Source organism: Mirounga leonina, unplaced genomic scaffold, assembly GCF_011800145.1.
Source record: "Mirounga leonina isolate KUSES-001 unplaced genomic scaffold, KU_Mleo_1.0 Mir_173, whole genome shotgun sequence".
Taxonomy (NCBI): Eukaryota; Metazoa; Chordata; class Mammalia; order Carnivora; family Phocidae; genus Mirounga; species Mirounga leonina.
In genome coordinates this window covers 29,211,506-29,224,490 of record NW_023270447.1, presented here as the reverse complement: position 1 = coordinate 29,224,490, position 12,985 = coordinate 29,211,506, and the positions used below count along the sequence as shown (strand labels likewise).

The window sequence follows — 12,985 nt, the reverse complement described above, 5'->3', positions numbered from 1 at the left end:
AGGAGACTCTTCGTGCTTGTAAGCTTATTCATAAGTTTCTCTGTTCTGTTTCTTGAAATAGTTTTGATCGAGGGACTCAAGTAGGGGGCAAGATGGCAGAGCCTCTTTAATTTAATATGCTCCTGCTAGAAAGCTCCAGCTTCTGGAGAGAATTCTGAAAAACAGATGTCCACCTTCCAAAGTGAAAAACATGCATCTCTTTCTTAAATGTCAAAACAATAACAGTAAAGTTCCAGCAGACACACGTAAAGGTTTGAGTGGGTGTCCTACCACCGTAGACCTGGGCCTTATTTTTACACAGCTGAGAAATCCCCCAAGAAAGCACACACATTATCTTACCTGCGCACACGTGCAGTACAGGGAGAAGGCCAGAAAAAGGAAACTGAGAATGAATGATGTGGGCAGGCAGAGATTACAATTTATGGAAGAGGAATTGGCTTGGATAATAGAGGTTTGTGATGCAATTATGACTATCTCTTTAAATAGCCCCCCTCCACCCACCCCGTTTCTTTCCATTGCTCTATTTTAGACTTACCTGAATTCATTTAGTCACAGTTTCCCTATCTCTCCATCAGTACATCGTTTGGTTTCTGTTACCTGTGTATCAGTTTGTTTTCTTCCGAATGCCTGCATTTACGGAATGTGGTCAGGAACTGATAGGGTCCAGAATAAACTGGGTTGATTATTTCTTCCTGTGCAGTGCACACACTGGCAGGAAGGAAATCCCACCGTTTTTCCTCTTCAAAAATAGTGTGTTCACTGTTATATAAGAGAGGACAGATAAAAAGGAGGTTAGCTAGAGTGTCAATATTTCCTATATGGAATGATAAACATTTTAATGTAATTAAGCATTAGGATTAATTTGTTAATCCTTATATTTTCCCTTGTCCATTCAAGAGATGTGTCTCTAATTAAATTTCCCTTTGGCCACACTAATGAAAAGAATATCATCTAGAATTCTAGCCATAGTCAGCATGTGTGGGCAGTAGCGATAAGGCTGGGTAATTGCAGGATTAATAATTGGCTTTTTATTGAGGCTGAAAGCTATGCGCTGTATAGAAACTGACTGAATTACTTGAAATCACATCTATAGACTCTTTGCGTTGTGCTATTTGCTTTGTACTGCTTCCTCTCATAACTCCCTTTTCCCTTTCTTGTGTTTCTCTGATTTTTGCAAGCAGGGTAACAATCATGCTGCGGCTATTCAGTTGTTTCCAGGTCATTCTCTTACTATTGGTTTTACATAATCCTCATAAGCAAGAAGTGCAATTTAAACTGCTGCAGAAGTTCTGTGATTAAGAATACTGACTTTTAATATCTCCATCTCAGTTCCCTTATTTATCGTACAGACCACGGAGTCATTGCTAATGTGGGTGGGTAGACAGGCATCCTTTTCAAATCTTGCAGGGATGAGAAATCACCTTACAACCACACTCAGAGCTTGTTAGCGGGCTGCTAATATATACAGTATACAATTTTTGTCTTTTCCTTGATGGAACTGAGATGGGGCTTGGGAGGGGTGGTGTCCCGAGGAACCATCCTCCATCTACTCTACTCCCCTTCTTAAATATGGAAACAAAACCTTTATGGCTTGGTACAAATTCTTTCTTAGAAAACCCTACTGACCCAGTCACCAGTCAGGTCACTTCATAGTAATATCAGAGGGTGCTAGAAAGAACTCTGATACAGGGCAGTGGACTTCACTTCTTTGCATGACAAAGGTTTCTACACTCTGTGAAACAAGGTCTATTCCCTTGACTTCAGTATTCATTATCCAGTTTTCTGAAGACCGAAAATGGGTAATATGGTTAGGATGGAGCCAAAATCCCCAGAGACTCCCAAGCCCTACAAAGTACTTTCTTTCTTTCTTTTTTTTTTTTTTTTTAAGAGAAAGACTGGCGTGTGGTAATTTCTATAGGAAAACCTGATTATGAGACATGATAAAGTAGACCATGTCTATGAGAATTAACTATCAGCCATAACCAACTGAGTCAACTCTTCACCTGGTTAGTTGTAACCACTGCCCATTCTTGTTCTTCTGGTGATTCCAGTCAGAAAGCTTTTAGGATCTACGATTCTCTGCAGGTTCTGCTTTTGTTAGTATTTGTAGAACCCTAAAATACTGAATGGCTTCCTTGAGAGTTTAGGTATATTATTATTCTTATTTTGGGCAGCTTAATCATTTAATATTCCTTTGCTATCTTCACATATTAATATTTATTAGCATTATCTACTTAGAGCTTTATTTCATACTTGGGGGATACATTTCCTACATCATTTACATAGTGAGTGCTCATGATTTCCAATGCACTTAGCAAAAGAGAAGATTAATCTCTGTAAGTAAAATGTAAACTAAGTACAGTTAAAAATGAGGTGCCGAAATTCAAGGGCAAGTGAAGTTCATGTGGTTCTTTCAAACCACAGATTAACAAAATATGTTTTTATGCATCATACTTTGACTACAGTTTGACTTTTAAAAATCCCTGTTTGGATCCTTCATGTGAGTGCGACACAAAAGTTTCTTTTGTTTTTATAATCTTTGCTCATGGCTTACCCTGATGAAAAGAAATTGTCTTCAAAGATTATTTTCTGCGAATTTCCATAAAGAACGTGATTTATCCTGCACTATGTGTCCATTAACTGTTACTGTTTTCAGTCTGTCAGCTCTTCAACAATCTTTTCCTTAAATTTGTATGCAAAGCTTGTAAAAAACATCTTATTGACTCTTTTATTATTCAACATGTTAATTTAATATTTTTTTGAAAGCTAATAAAATCTAAATGCTGAAGGAAAATGGAACTGTTTACAACTCAGTGAGACTGAAATATATCAAATTTAAAAGCTTTTCAGAGTGTAGGAGATCATTTATTAATATAAATGTTTAAAGATGATCCATGTAGGGGGAAGGAAAAGGACACTTTGCAATCGTAGTTCTCTTTGTGATGGCAGGAAGTAACTTAAAAAACACTAAGTTATTAAAGGAGAGAATTAAAAAACCAAGGTGGACCTCTGCATTATAGATGCCAAGGAGGATTATATCCAGAGCTATGTGTTATCCTAAAACAAGACTAGGAAGTCTGCTTTCTTAGAGCCTTTAATTCTATGAGCAGAATTGTTAGATCTAACTGTAGGCTGATGAGATTATAAATGTGCACAGGCATGCACACACACACATTTGTGAGTGACGGTGGGTGTGGTGTTGGTATTGGTGTACTTCATTGCTTTTTAACTCATCTCATGACAAGAACAATTGCCAGTTCTGATATAGTCAAAGGGGCTAGAGACAGTTACTGAAGTGATGCTTGGCATGGTCATCTGATTATTTAGAATTTGCATGATATAAAAATATCAGACTTTTTTTTTTTAGGTGTGCCATATGTCTAAAACTGAAACACATAAATACACACACATGCACGTGCATGCACACACACACACCACCAGATAAATAAACAAACATAACCAAACAATGGCAAAACAACAAACGTAAACATAAGCCAGCCAATGGGTCAACATATTTTTTATTTGACTAGAATTTGGTTAATGGTGTTAATAACATTAAAGTCATGATGTCTATTATTGTACTGGCCCTTTTGCTTGGCATAGAGAAAAACTGTTCCACAAATTATGAATTATGCAGTATTACCAGTAATTTCCATCATCTATGCCTTGCATGGGGTAATCCACAGCCATTGCTGGGGAAAAAATTCTAAGTTAAGGACTGTCTGTGGTTCAATGATATGAATAGCATTGTTAAAAAATGCTGAACAGAGAAAGGGACTAATAAAACAATGGTGTCCAGAAGGATTTTTATGGGTCATCTTCCCAGAATAAATAAATCAAATATACATTAGAAGAACAGAAAAGAGAGATTTCATCAGGACTTTAGATGAAAAGGTTTGAAGGAACTATTCAGTTAACTGGCTCAGAAGAATGTTGTTATGTTTGGAGATGGAATAAGTTGTAGTGGGGTAGTCAATAACTAAAGATACTATTAAAGACGGAGGTGGATGAGTGGTTATGTAGAGAGCAATCTAATTCCAGCCTTAAAAAAGTGGTTTCAGTTTTATGTTGGAGGTGATCATGAATAGTGCAGACTCCTAAAGAAACAGTATCAAAGCAAAGGTAAGATAGGTTCCGTACACTTCTGGGTAACATACCATAAAAGAGATGTATCGTAGAAAATTTTACAGACAGAAAAACATTAATTTTAACTTATGGTAATTATTCTATACTTTTTATGGAGAGGGAGATCATTGAAGAATACAGATATTAAGGAGGTTATTATAGGTCCAGAGATGATGTCATTGGAACGTTAAGTTGTGACTGCTGGCAGACAAGAAGACATAGATTATTGCAAGAATCTTTTAACCTCTTTGGGCGTCCATTTCTGGTAATATCAGAAGACTAAAAATAACTTCTAAGACTTTTTTAGATTTAAAATTTTATGATAGATAAGCTAGTAATACTGCAAATAATGGATCTGTGCATATTTCTCCATATCGGGTTACTTTTGTGGAGTGTTAGGGATGGTTTCAGTATTTTGAGACTCCTTGGGTCAAAGGAACTTGGTAGCTCCGTTGACTGTGGGGAAGGTGTGGACTTCTTCAATTCATTTCAGTAGGTTTATTCTTTTCCTTGGTTTTGTTTTGTGTGTGTGTTTATTGAATTGTTTGTTTTACTATCCATATTTCTTTTGAGAATAAAACTTTTGGCTCCCAAATATCATATCAGAAGGGAAAAAAATGTGGTGAAATTTGACAAAATTATAAAAGCCAACTTGTTTTGCTTTCAATGTTCCTGTGGTATTACATTTTTTTTTTTTTTTTTAGAGAGAGATAAAGAGAAGAGGGGGAGGGGCAAAGGGAGAGAGAAAGAGAGAATACTAAGCAGTCTCCACACTGGGTGTGAAGCCTGACACGGGCCTCGATCTCACTACCCTAAGATCATGACCTGAGCTGAAATCAAGAGTCAGATGCTTAATTGACTGATTCACCCAGGTGTCCCCCTGTGGTATTACATTTTTATGAATGAAATGGGAAGTAGTAGATCTTGTTGATATGATATCAAGGCATTTAAAATAGACCTGATGGAACTTAACTTGAGTCCTTCTTATAGGTTCTGAAGGGAAATTGCAGTAAGACTTTTTGTCACAATAACCAACTAACTAGAAAGCCTGAGGCAAAGGAAATCTACAGCCAACTGAAGTAGGTTAAGTTCTTAAGTATGAAACTGGTACAGGAATAGCATTCCTTATAGAGGTTGGCTAATAACTATTTCAAAAAGAGATTTTACTTCTTTAACATCAATGGCAAAGTTTATCTTAATGAAGTCAGTAGGCCTTTTATTTTCCACTGATAACACCTATGCTGACCTAACTCTTTTGAATATCTGTTGCATCTCAAAGAAATAGAGATATTGAATTAATAGTCACTGTTTTGGATATTGGCTTGATGCCCTGGCAAACAGGAATGTGTGCATGTGTGTGTGTGTGTGTGTGCAGATACATGCATGTACACAGTTTTCTCTGTGCTCCCCCTCATTTTACCTTAGAACAAAACTAGTCCCCTCTGATTCAGGATAATTGTTACCTGGAAGTCTTGCCCCACACATGTATTATAAAGACACAGAGAGAACCCAAATCTAGTATATATCAATCATATGCACTCTCAAATCTTGCATATATTTTCTTGTGCCTGCTTTGTTTTTCTGCTATATTTATTAGCATATGGACCATGCATTAAATTTATGGCAACCTTCACTTCAGGAGCATTTTTCTGTCTTTATCTCTATCTTCGTTCTTCCTTGCTTTCAACACGCATCATCCCTTCTAGCTTAGTTTGGTGTATAATCCTCTCCATGTGCTTTATTTACCAGTTAGCACCTGTATTATAATTATGGGCTTAGTTTTCTGGCTCCACGCTAGAATAAAATGCCCTTAGAGTTAACTTATACAAGGGGATTTTACTTGCAATTAACAGAAGTAATACAAACTGGATTGAGGAAAATAGAGGATTCTAATGTAAAGATTGAGAAATGTTTAATGGAACCCAAGGGCTGGAGTACAGCAAGTTTTCATCAAGAAAAACAGGCATAAGGATCTGAAACTCTAACCAAGGTCAACCGAGGTTTTTATCACTATTGTCTTTGTTTCTTGGTCTTCATTTCCTTCAGTATTTTCTCTCTTTGTAAACCATCCTCATGACAGAATACAATATGGCTCACCTGGAGCTCAAGAGTCTATACATTATAGTTCCAGCTCCATGGAGTAAACCTCTGAACTCCCTTCCCAAATTTGCTGGGGAGAGAATTTGATGATTCCAGCTTGGACTGAGAACTCACCACTACTCTAATCAGCCAAACTCAGGGACCAGGGCTCAAAACATAAACATGACTGCTGAGCGCCCATTATTACAGTAAAAGTTGGACAGAATCTCTTTATTAGAATCCAGAGACAATATTGTATCGTTGAACCTCCAGTTGGCACAATCTTGGCATATACCTTTCAAATGTTTTTGAATAAATGAATTGGGAGAAAAATCAACTCTCTCTTGCATTCACTAGTATTTGTATTCCTGAATAAGGATTTCTCAGGTTTTAATTTCTTTGCCATAACCAGAAAGGGCAATTGGCTTGCCAGCACCATGATGGCATTCTAACAAAGTTGTTTAAAATTTTTTGCTGGGTTAACAATTTTCTGGAGTCACATTAAAAAAAATGACATTTTTTTAATAGAGGAGAAATATGTGATTATTGCCATGTGCTCATTTTAGGATTGGGATAAATGTGTTATTACCTCTTTCTATCTAGATAGAGGAATGGTCCAATTTTTCCTCTCAGACTTGCAACCTCTTTTGCATTCTGTTTTTCAGATATGTTTACCTGAAAATGTAAGTGACATTCCAGTGTTTTCTACTTTGAAGTTTCAGCTGTGCTTGAAAGGTCTGTGGTTGCCATTTTAGTGGTTTGGGCAATTTTTTGTTTCTTTCTTTATTTTTTTCTGATGAGCAACAACATTATTGCCATAGACATCCATCAATATTACCAACATTTTCTTAGAAAATTCACTCTTTAGTTTAGAATTTCTTACATTTTTATCAGGCAATCCTTGCAACTAATATATGGTTACACCAAATTTATAAATTTAGAATAATAATAATAATAGAGAGAGCCATCTCTAATAATATTAGAGATCTAATAATATGAGGGCTTCTAAGAAAACTATTAAGAAGTATCTGGGAACTATGTAAAGATAAAGAATAATTAGAAATAATATTGCAAACAGTCACACTGTAAGCATATTATATTAAATTGGGCCACCAATCTAGATGACTAGGTTGTAATTATTTTTAAATACTCTTTACAATTCTAAGCTTTACAAGATTTGCATAAATAAATTCTGTGAATTTGAGGCAATTCCTGTGGCTAAGACTGATGACTTCAAAATTGCTAAGTTTTATTTACTAATACCAGCAAAGTTGCATATTCCTAATATTAAAGGGCAGTCTACCTCTTCCCAAAATATTTCATCTGAAGCTTAATATCATAGGAATGTATTTAAAGGTCACATTAGCTTGTATTCCCTTGGCTTCCACCCTTTGAATCATGTAGGAAATTAGGGCAGAGTTGATTTCCTGTAGTTTATGAACAGTCAAAATACACAGCCTGTGCAGATGGTGTTAGCTTGCTATTTAAAAAATCCGCTACTCACTTAGACTGAGTAATCAACTCAGGAACCACACCCAGATCCCAGCACCCACTGTAGAAAGACACATTCAAGGACATGAACAATCCATCTATTGTTTTACAGAAGCCTTTTTTTTTTAAGTCCTAAGAGTAAGGCATCATAATTAACAAGAGCAGTGGAAAGTATGTTTCAGCATTAACCAGGGAATTAAGGTTCTTAATTCTCACTAAAAAAGAAATGGCCAGATTTCTCCCCACACATATATCCACATATAAAAAGGAAAATAGAAGTTTGAGGTAATTATAACTTTCATGTATTCTCCAACTCCAAACTTTGTTTTATCCTCTGAGGAAAATCAGGTGTCAGTCTTTGTTCAAATTGCCTGAAATATTTAGAATTTTGAGTTACCTTGGTTCTTCTTGGTAGAGCTCTAGAAATCAAAGAGATGATACAATTGGACAAAGCAACAACTTTACAAATCTTATATTACTGGGTGAAAAATGAATTCTGATCTGCTCCTGTTTTTACCTGGGTGCCCCTGTCATGCCTATACTAAGGACTGGCTAAAGACAAAACAGTAAGTACAAAAGCTCTAAAGTAGGAGTAGGCAAGATCAAAGCATAGATAAAAATGAAAGCATGAAGGAGCTTGATGGCCATGGTGAGACATTGGTACTTTATCAGCAGTACGGGAGGTATTAGAGCAGGGGAGAGATATAATCTAATGTTTATGTGATGAAATGATCTTTGGGTTAAGTCAAGAAATTGAGGGTGGTGGGAAGTGGGAGTAATAAAGTTGAAAAAAGATGGATGGTGATTTAGACTAGGGTAGTAGCAATAGATAAAGAGAGAAGCAAATAGACTGAAAATATACTTTGGAGGCAAAGTGAATATGACCTCTATTATTAAGTCAGACCATGAGGTAAGTGGTTACTACTCTTTATCTTTATATAATAGATAATTAATATTAGCATATATTTAATAAAATTTTTTTAATGACTAACTACACTTGGGATAAAATTTAAAAAATTCCTTATCAGATCTCACTAAGTCTCTGAACCTAAGTCACGTTCATTGGGCTCACCTTTTGGCAGTATTTTTTCATTCTTCAAATCCAGCTATACTGGAATTTTCATAATTACTGAATCTATTCTATTACCCTCAGCGTCTTTGCACGTGATGTATTTCTGAGCGGAACATCTTCCCTTCTCTTCAGCTAAGTAACTCATTTTTCTACTGATTTTATTCCAAAAACCTTAAATGTCATTTCCTACCAAAACTTCCCTGAGATTGCCTTTTTTTTTTTTTTTAAAGATTTATTTATTTATTTTGGCAGAGAGAGAGAGAGAGAGACAGCTAGAGAGGGAACACAAGCAGAAAGAGTGGGAGATGGAGAAGCAGGCTTCCCGCCGAGCAGGGAGCCCGATGTGGGGCCCGATCCCAGGACCCTGGGATCATGACCTGAGCCAAGGGCATATGCTTAACGACTGAGCCGCCCAGGTGCCCTGAGATTGCTTTTTATATCTTTAAACCACACTTTGTATTTCTTCATGGCCCTTATCATTCATGACTTCTCCAGGAGTCCATACTATATATAGATATATATAAATAGATATTTGTCATTTTTGCTTCCTTAGTTCCTAGCCTAGTACCTAGAATGTAGTGGGAATTCAATAAATATTTTGGCTAAATAATTGTTCATATCTTTCTTTTCATGAATCGCAATATACATTAGTCTATTAAAGACTAAAGGACTAGAATCGTCATGTATTTACACACACACACACACACACGAATACACACACACACCCCTATATATATAATAGACACACACACACACAACTCTCTTTGTTTAAACTAACATCTCTTGGTGTTTTGTGTTCATGGAGTTCTTTTTTTTACATTGCCTATTATTTTGTAATGGGGAAGTAAAACATACTTGGAGAAATGCCATGTTAGATTATGAGTTTTGTGGGAAATCTTATTTTCTACACAGTTTTAAGCAGTTAATATTAAATTTTCTACACAGTTTTAAGCAGTTAATATTAAATTTCAATTTTCTATGACCTTAGAGAGATTATTTTTAACCTCTTTATGCCATAGTTTCCTCTGGCAAAATAAGGATAATATCAGTAATTCTTTCATTGAACTGTGAGTGTAAGTGAGCTCACACATATATGAACAGAGTTTAGAATGAGGCCTTGCACATAGGAAGTGCTCATTAGACATGAAGTATTTTTATAATAAGTAATTTGCTACAATCTAATTGTATCTTTGGGGGGATGAGATCTTAAATTATAAATAAACCTATAATCCAGTTTCCCTTGAAATGTGTTTTCTAAAAAACAGTTTCATAACAAAACATAGAAAACCTTGAATGTTGTTTAAATTCCAATTCTCTTTCTTTTGTTCTAAAATATTTTCATCAAACAATTTTTGATTTGCTTCAATTTCTGTAGAACCTAAGACACATACATACCAATGTGCTAAAATACATATTTTTGGTTACCTACATTACAGTTATATAAATTATGAGACTAATATAATATTTGATGTAGGAAAACATCAGAAAATTTATCTGTAAAAAAAGAACCGACTAGTATGGATTTTAATAACATAAAACTGCTGAGGTTTTCATTAAATGAACTTGGAAGTTTTACTTATTCATTTACTTTGGTAGCACTTTGCCTAGTTTAATTAAGCATTACAATTACCATCTATTTCCTAAGTTTGCAGTGATTCATAAATTAATAACGTTAATGATAGCAAGGGAAAAGTAATAATGAAAACATATTCACATTTATTAAATGCCTATATTGTGTTGTATAAAATACAGCCTCTATTCTGCTTTGACTACTATTTGTTCCCACAACCTCCTTGAGATTTGTTTTCATTTTCCTAATGCCTACTTTCTTGTAGCTTACCGTGTTTCTTTCTTATCTGTTTTGTCACTTATTTCTCTTGCTAAGTCTCCATTCTGCCTCAAAACTTTGCAATTCCAGTGGGGTACAGTTGAAAATATGGGATTGCAGCTCTTGTCCGAAAAGGCAGTATATTTAAATTCCTAAATCATCCAAGTATCTCTGGAAAGCAAATAAACCGATTCTCTTCTCCTTTTGGACACAGCATTTTATAATAAACATTGAAGGCCTTTCTTTTTTATGCTTATTTCTACAATTTTCACAACAGAACGTGCCCTAATGCACCTTTCTTTAGTCTTATCACATTTACCCATCACAACTGAAAATGCATTCAATCCTTTTCCAGTGAGAGACAACCCAACCACTACAATAAATCCTCCGAGAATCAAACAATTTTTGTGTTTCTTTCATTTTGAAGTGACTGTTTTGCTCAGAGGAAATTTTGTTTTGATTCTGTTGATCCATAGATAGGGATACGAGCAGAGATCTGACATGTAAAGAAACCTTTATTAGTTTTTTAGGCTGCCATAATAAAGTACCACTAACTGGGTGGCTTAAAACAGCAGAAATTTATTCTCACATTTCTGGAGGCTAGAAGTCTGGGATCAAGATGTTGGCAGGGCCATGCTCTCTGAAGTTTCTAGGGAAGAATCCCCTTCATGTCTTTCTCTTAACTTCTGGTGGTTGCCAGCAAAAGTTGGCGCTCCTTGGCTGTAGACACAACACTCAGGCTTTGTCTCCATTCTCCTATGGTGTTCTCTCTTTGGGTCTGTGTTCCCACAAAGGAAAACCACTCCTCTGTCTGTCTCCTCTACTCTTAACATTACACTCACAGCGCTACTGGGCCACTCAGCCTGCATGCCCATGCATGCGTGCCTGTGTGTTGGAGGGGAGTCCCAAACCAAACAAGTCTCAGATTCTTTGGATACCAGCTGGGTGTCCTACAATTTGACTGAATTCTACACTATCTACTTGCAGTTAGCATCAAATCTCACATGTTAAGGGCTTAGTCCCACAGACCGCCCTTTCCCCTTCCCCACTTCAGATACTGATTGTAAATCTAGGTTGTTGTCTGTACTTCTGTGTGGCTATGAATCATAGGTTCCTATGACCCCCTCCTCAGGTTCAATTAATATACTAGACCAGCTCACAGAATTGAGGAAAACTGTTAACTTACTCAATTACTGGTTTATTATAAAAGGAAGTAACTCAGGAACAACCAGATGGAAGAGGTGCATAGGGCTAGTTACATGGGAAAGGGACTTAGAGCTTCCATGCCCTCTCTGGGCTCCCCACTCTCCCAGCACCCTCACTAACCCAGAAGTTCTCCAAACCCTGTCCTTTTGGGATTTTTATGGCAGCTTCATTCCTTAGGCACGATTGATTAAATCATTGGTCATTGGTGATTAAGTCAACCTCCAGTCCCTCTCCCCAACTCTAGGGGTGGGGTTAAAACTTCCAACCCTCTAAATACCCAGTTGGTTCCCCTGGCAACCAGCTCCAACTTTAGGGGTTTTAAATTCACCTCAGTAATATAAACTCAGGTGAAGTTGAAAGGGGCTTTTTATATGAAAAACAAGACACCCATTTAATCTTTATTGCTCTGGAGCCATTTTAGGAACTGGGAACAAAGCTAAGTATTATTACAAAAGATGCCTGTATGGTTCTTATATAGGGAATTACAGTGTTTTAGGAGCTACATGTTAGCAACAGTAGAGGATGACCAAATACATTGTTGACCTTAAAAATGAAACCACCAGCTATTTTACCAGCAAATTGGGTTTATTGGGAAATGGCAAAGGGATTGCAATTTGGGACATGCAAGCTATGGCAAAGCCTAGGCAAATCCAGAGAACACAGGAGAGGAATATTACTTTATAGAGAAAAAAGGAGAAAGTTGGAAGAGGCTGTTTTGAATGAAAATTTATTGGAAAAATGTGAGAGTCAGATGGTGACTGTTTCTGATTGGCTGAGTTGTGGCGGTTTCTCATTGGCTAGCCTGAACAGGTATGGGTGGAATCGTCCTTCCTCCCGGTGGCGTAGGAAAGTAGGCTTCTTCCTGTCCGGGAAGAGAGCGCCCCCTGTCGGCCTCCTAAATAACTCCATGTTAAATGAGGTTTCTTTGATTCAGTTTAACAATTTTTTATTATAAATCGAAATATTACCGTTTCTGTGTACACATTTTCTTATTAAGATACTAGTCATATTGGATTTACGGCCTACCCTAATCCAGTATGATCTTGTCCTAATTACTAATTATGTGTGACCTTATAATTGAGAGTACAGTATTCAACTCTGTACACAAATCCAAATTCAGAATAATCTAAGTGACTCTAAGGCATTGTTCCAATGAAGGTATATTTCTGCCTCCTTCAATTAAT

General features: G+C 36.4%; 1 long non-coding RNA gene across 1 annotated transcript in view; it reads left to right on the top strand.

The window, feature by feature from the left end:
- Positions 1-7,843: 7,843 nt before the first annotated feature.
- The window catches only part of LOC118019233, a 62,788-nt gene continuing 57,646 nt past the window's right edge, over positions 7,844-12,985 (top strand). Inside the window, exon 1 of the long non-coding RNA XR_004681630.1 lies at positions 7,844-8,261. This is a non-coding gene — a long non-coding RNA (uncharacterized LOC118019233). The remainder of the gene's footprint in view (positions 8,262-12,985) is intronic.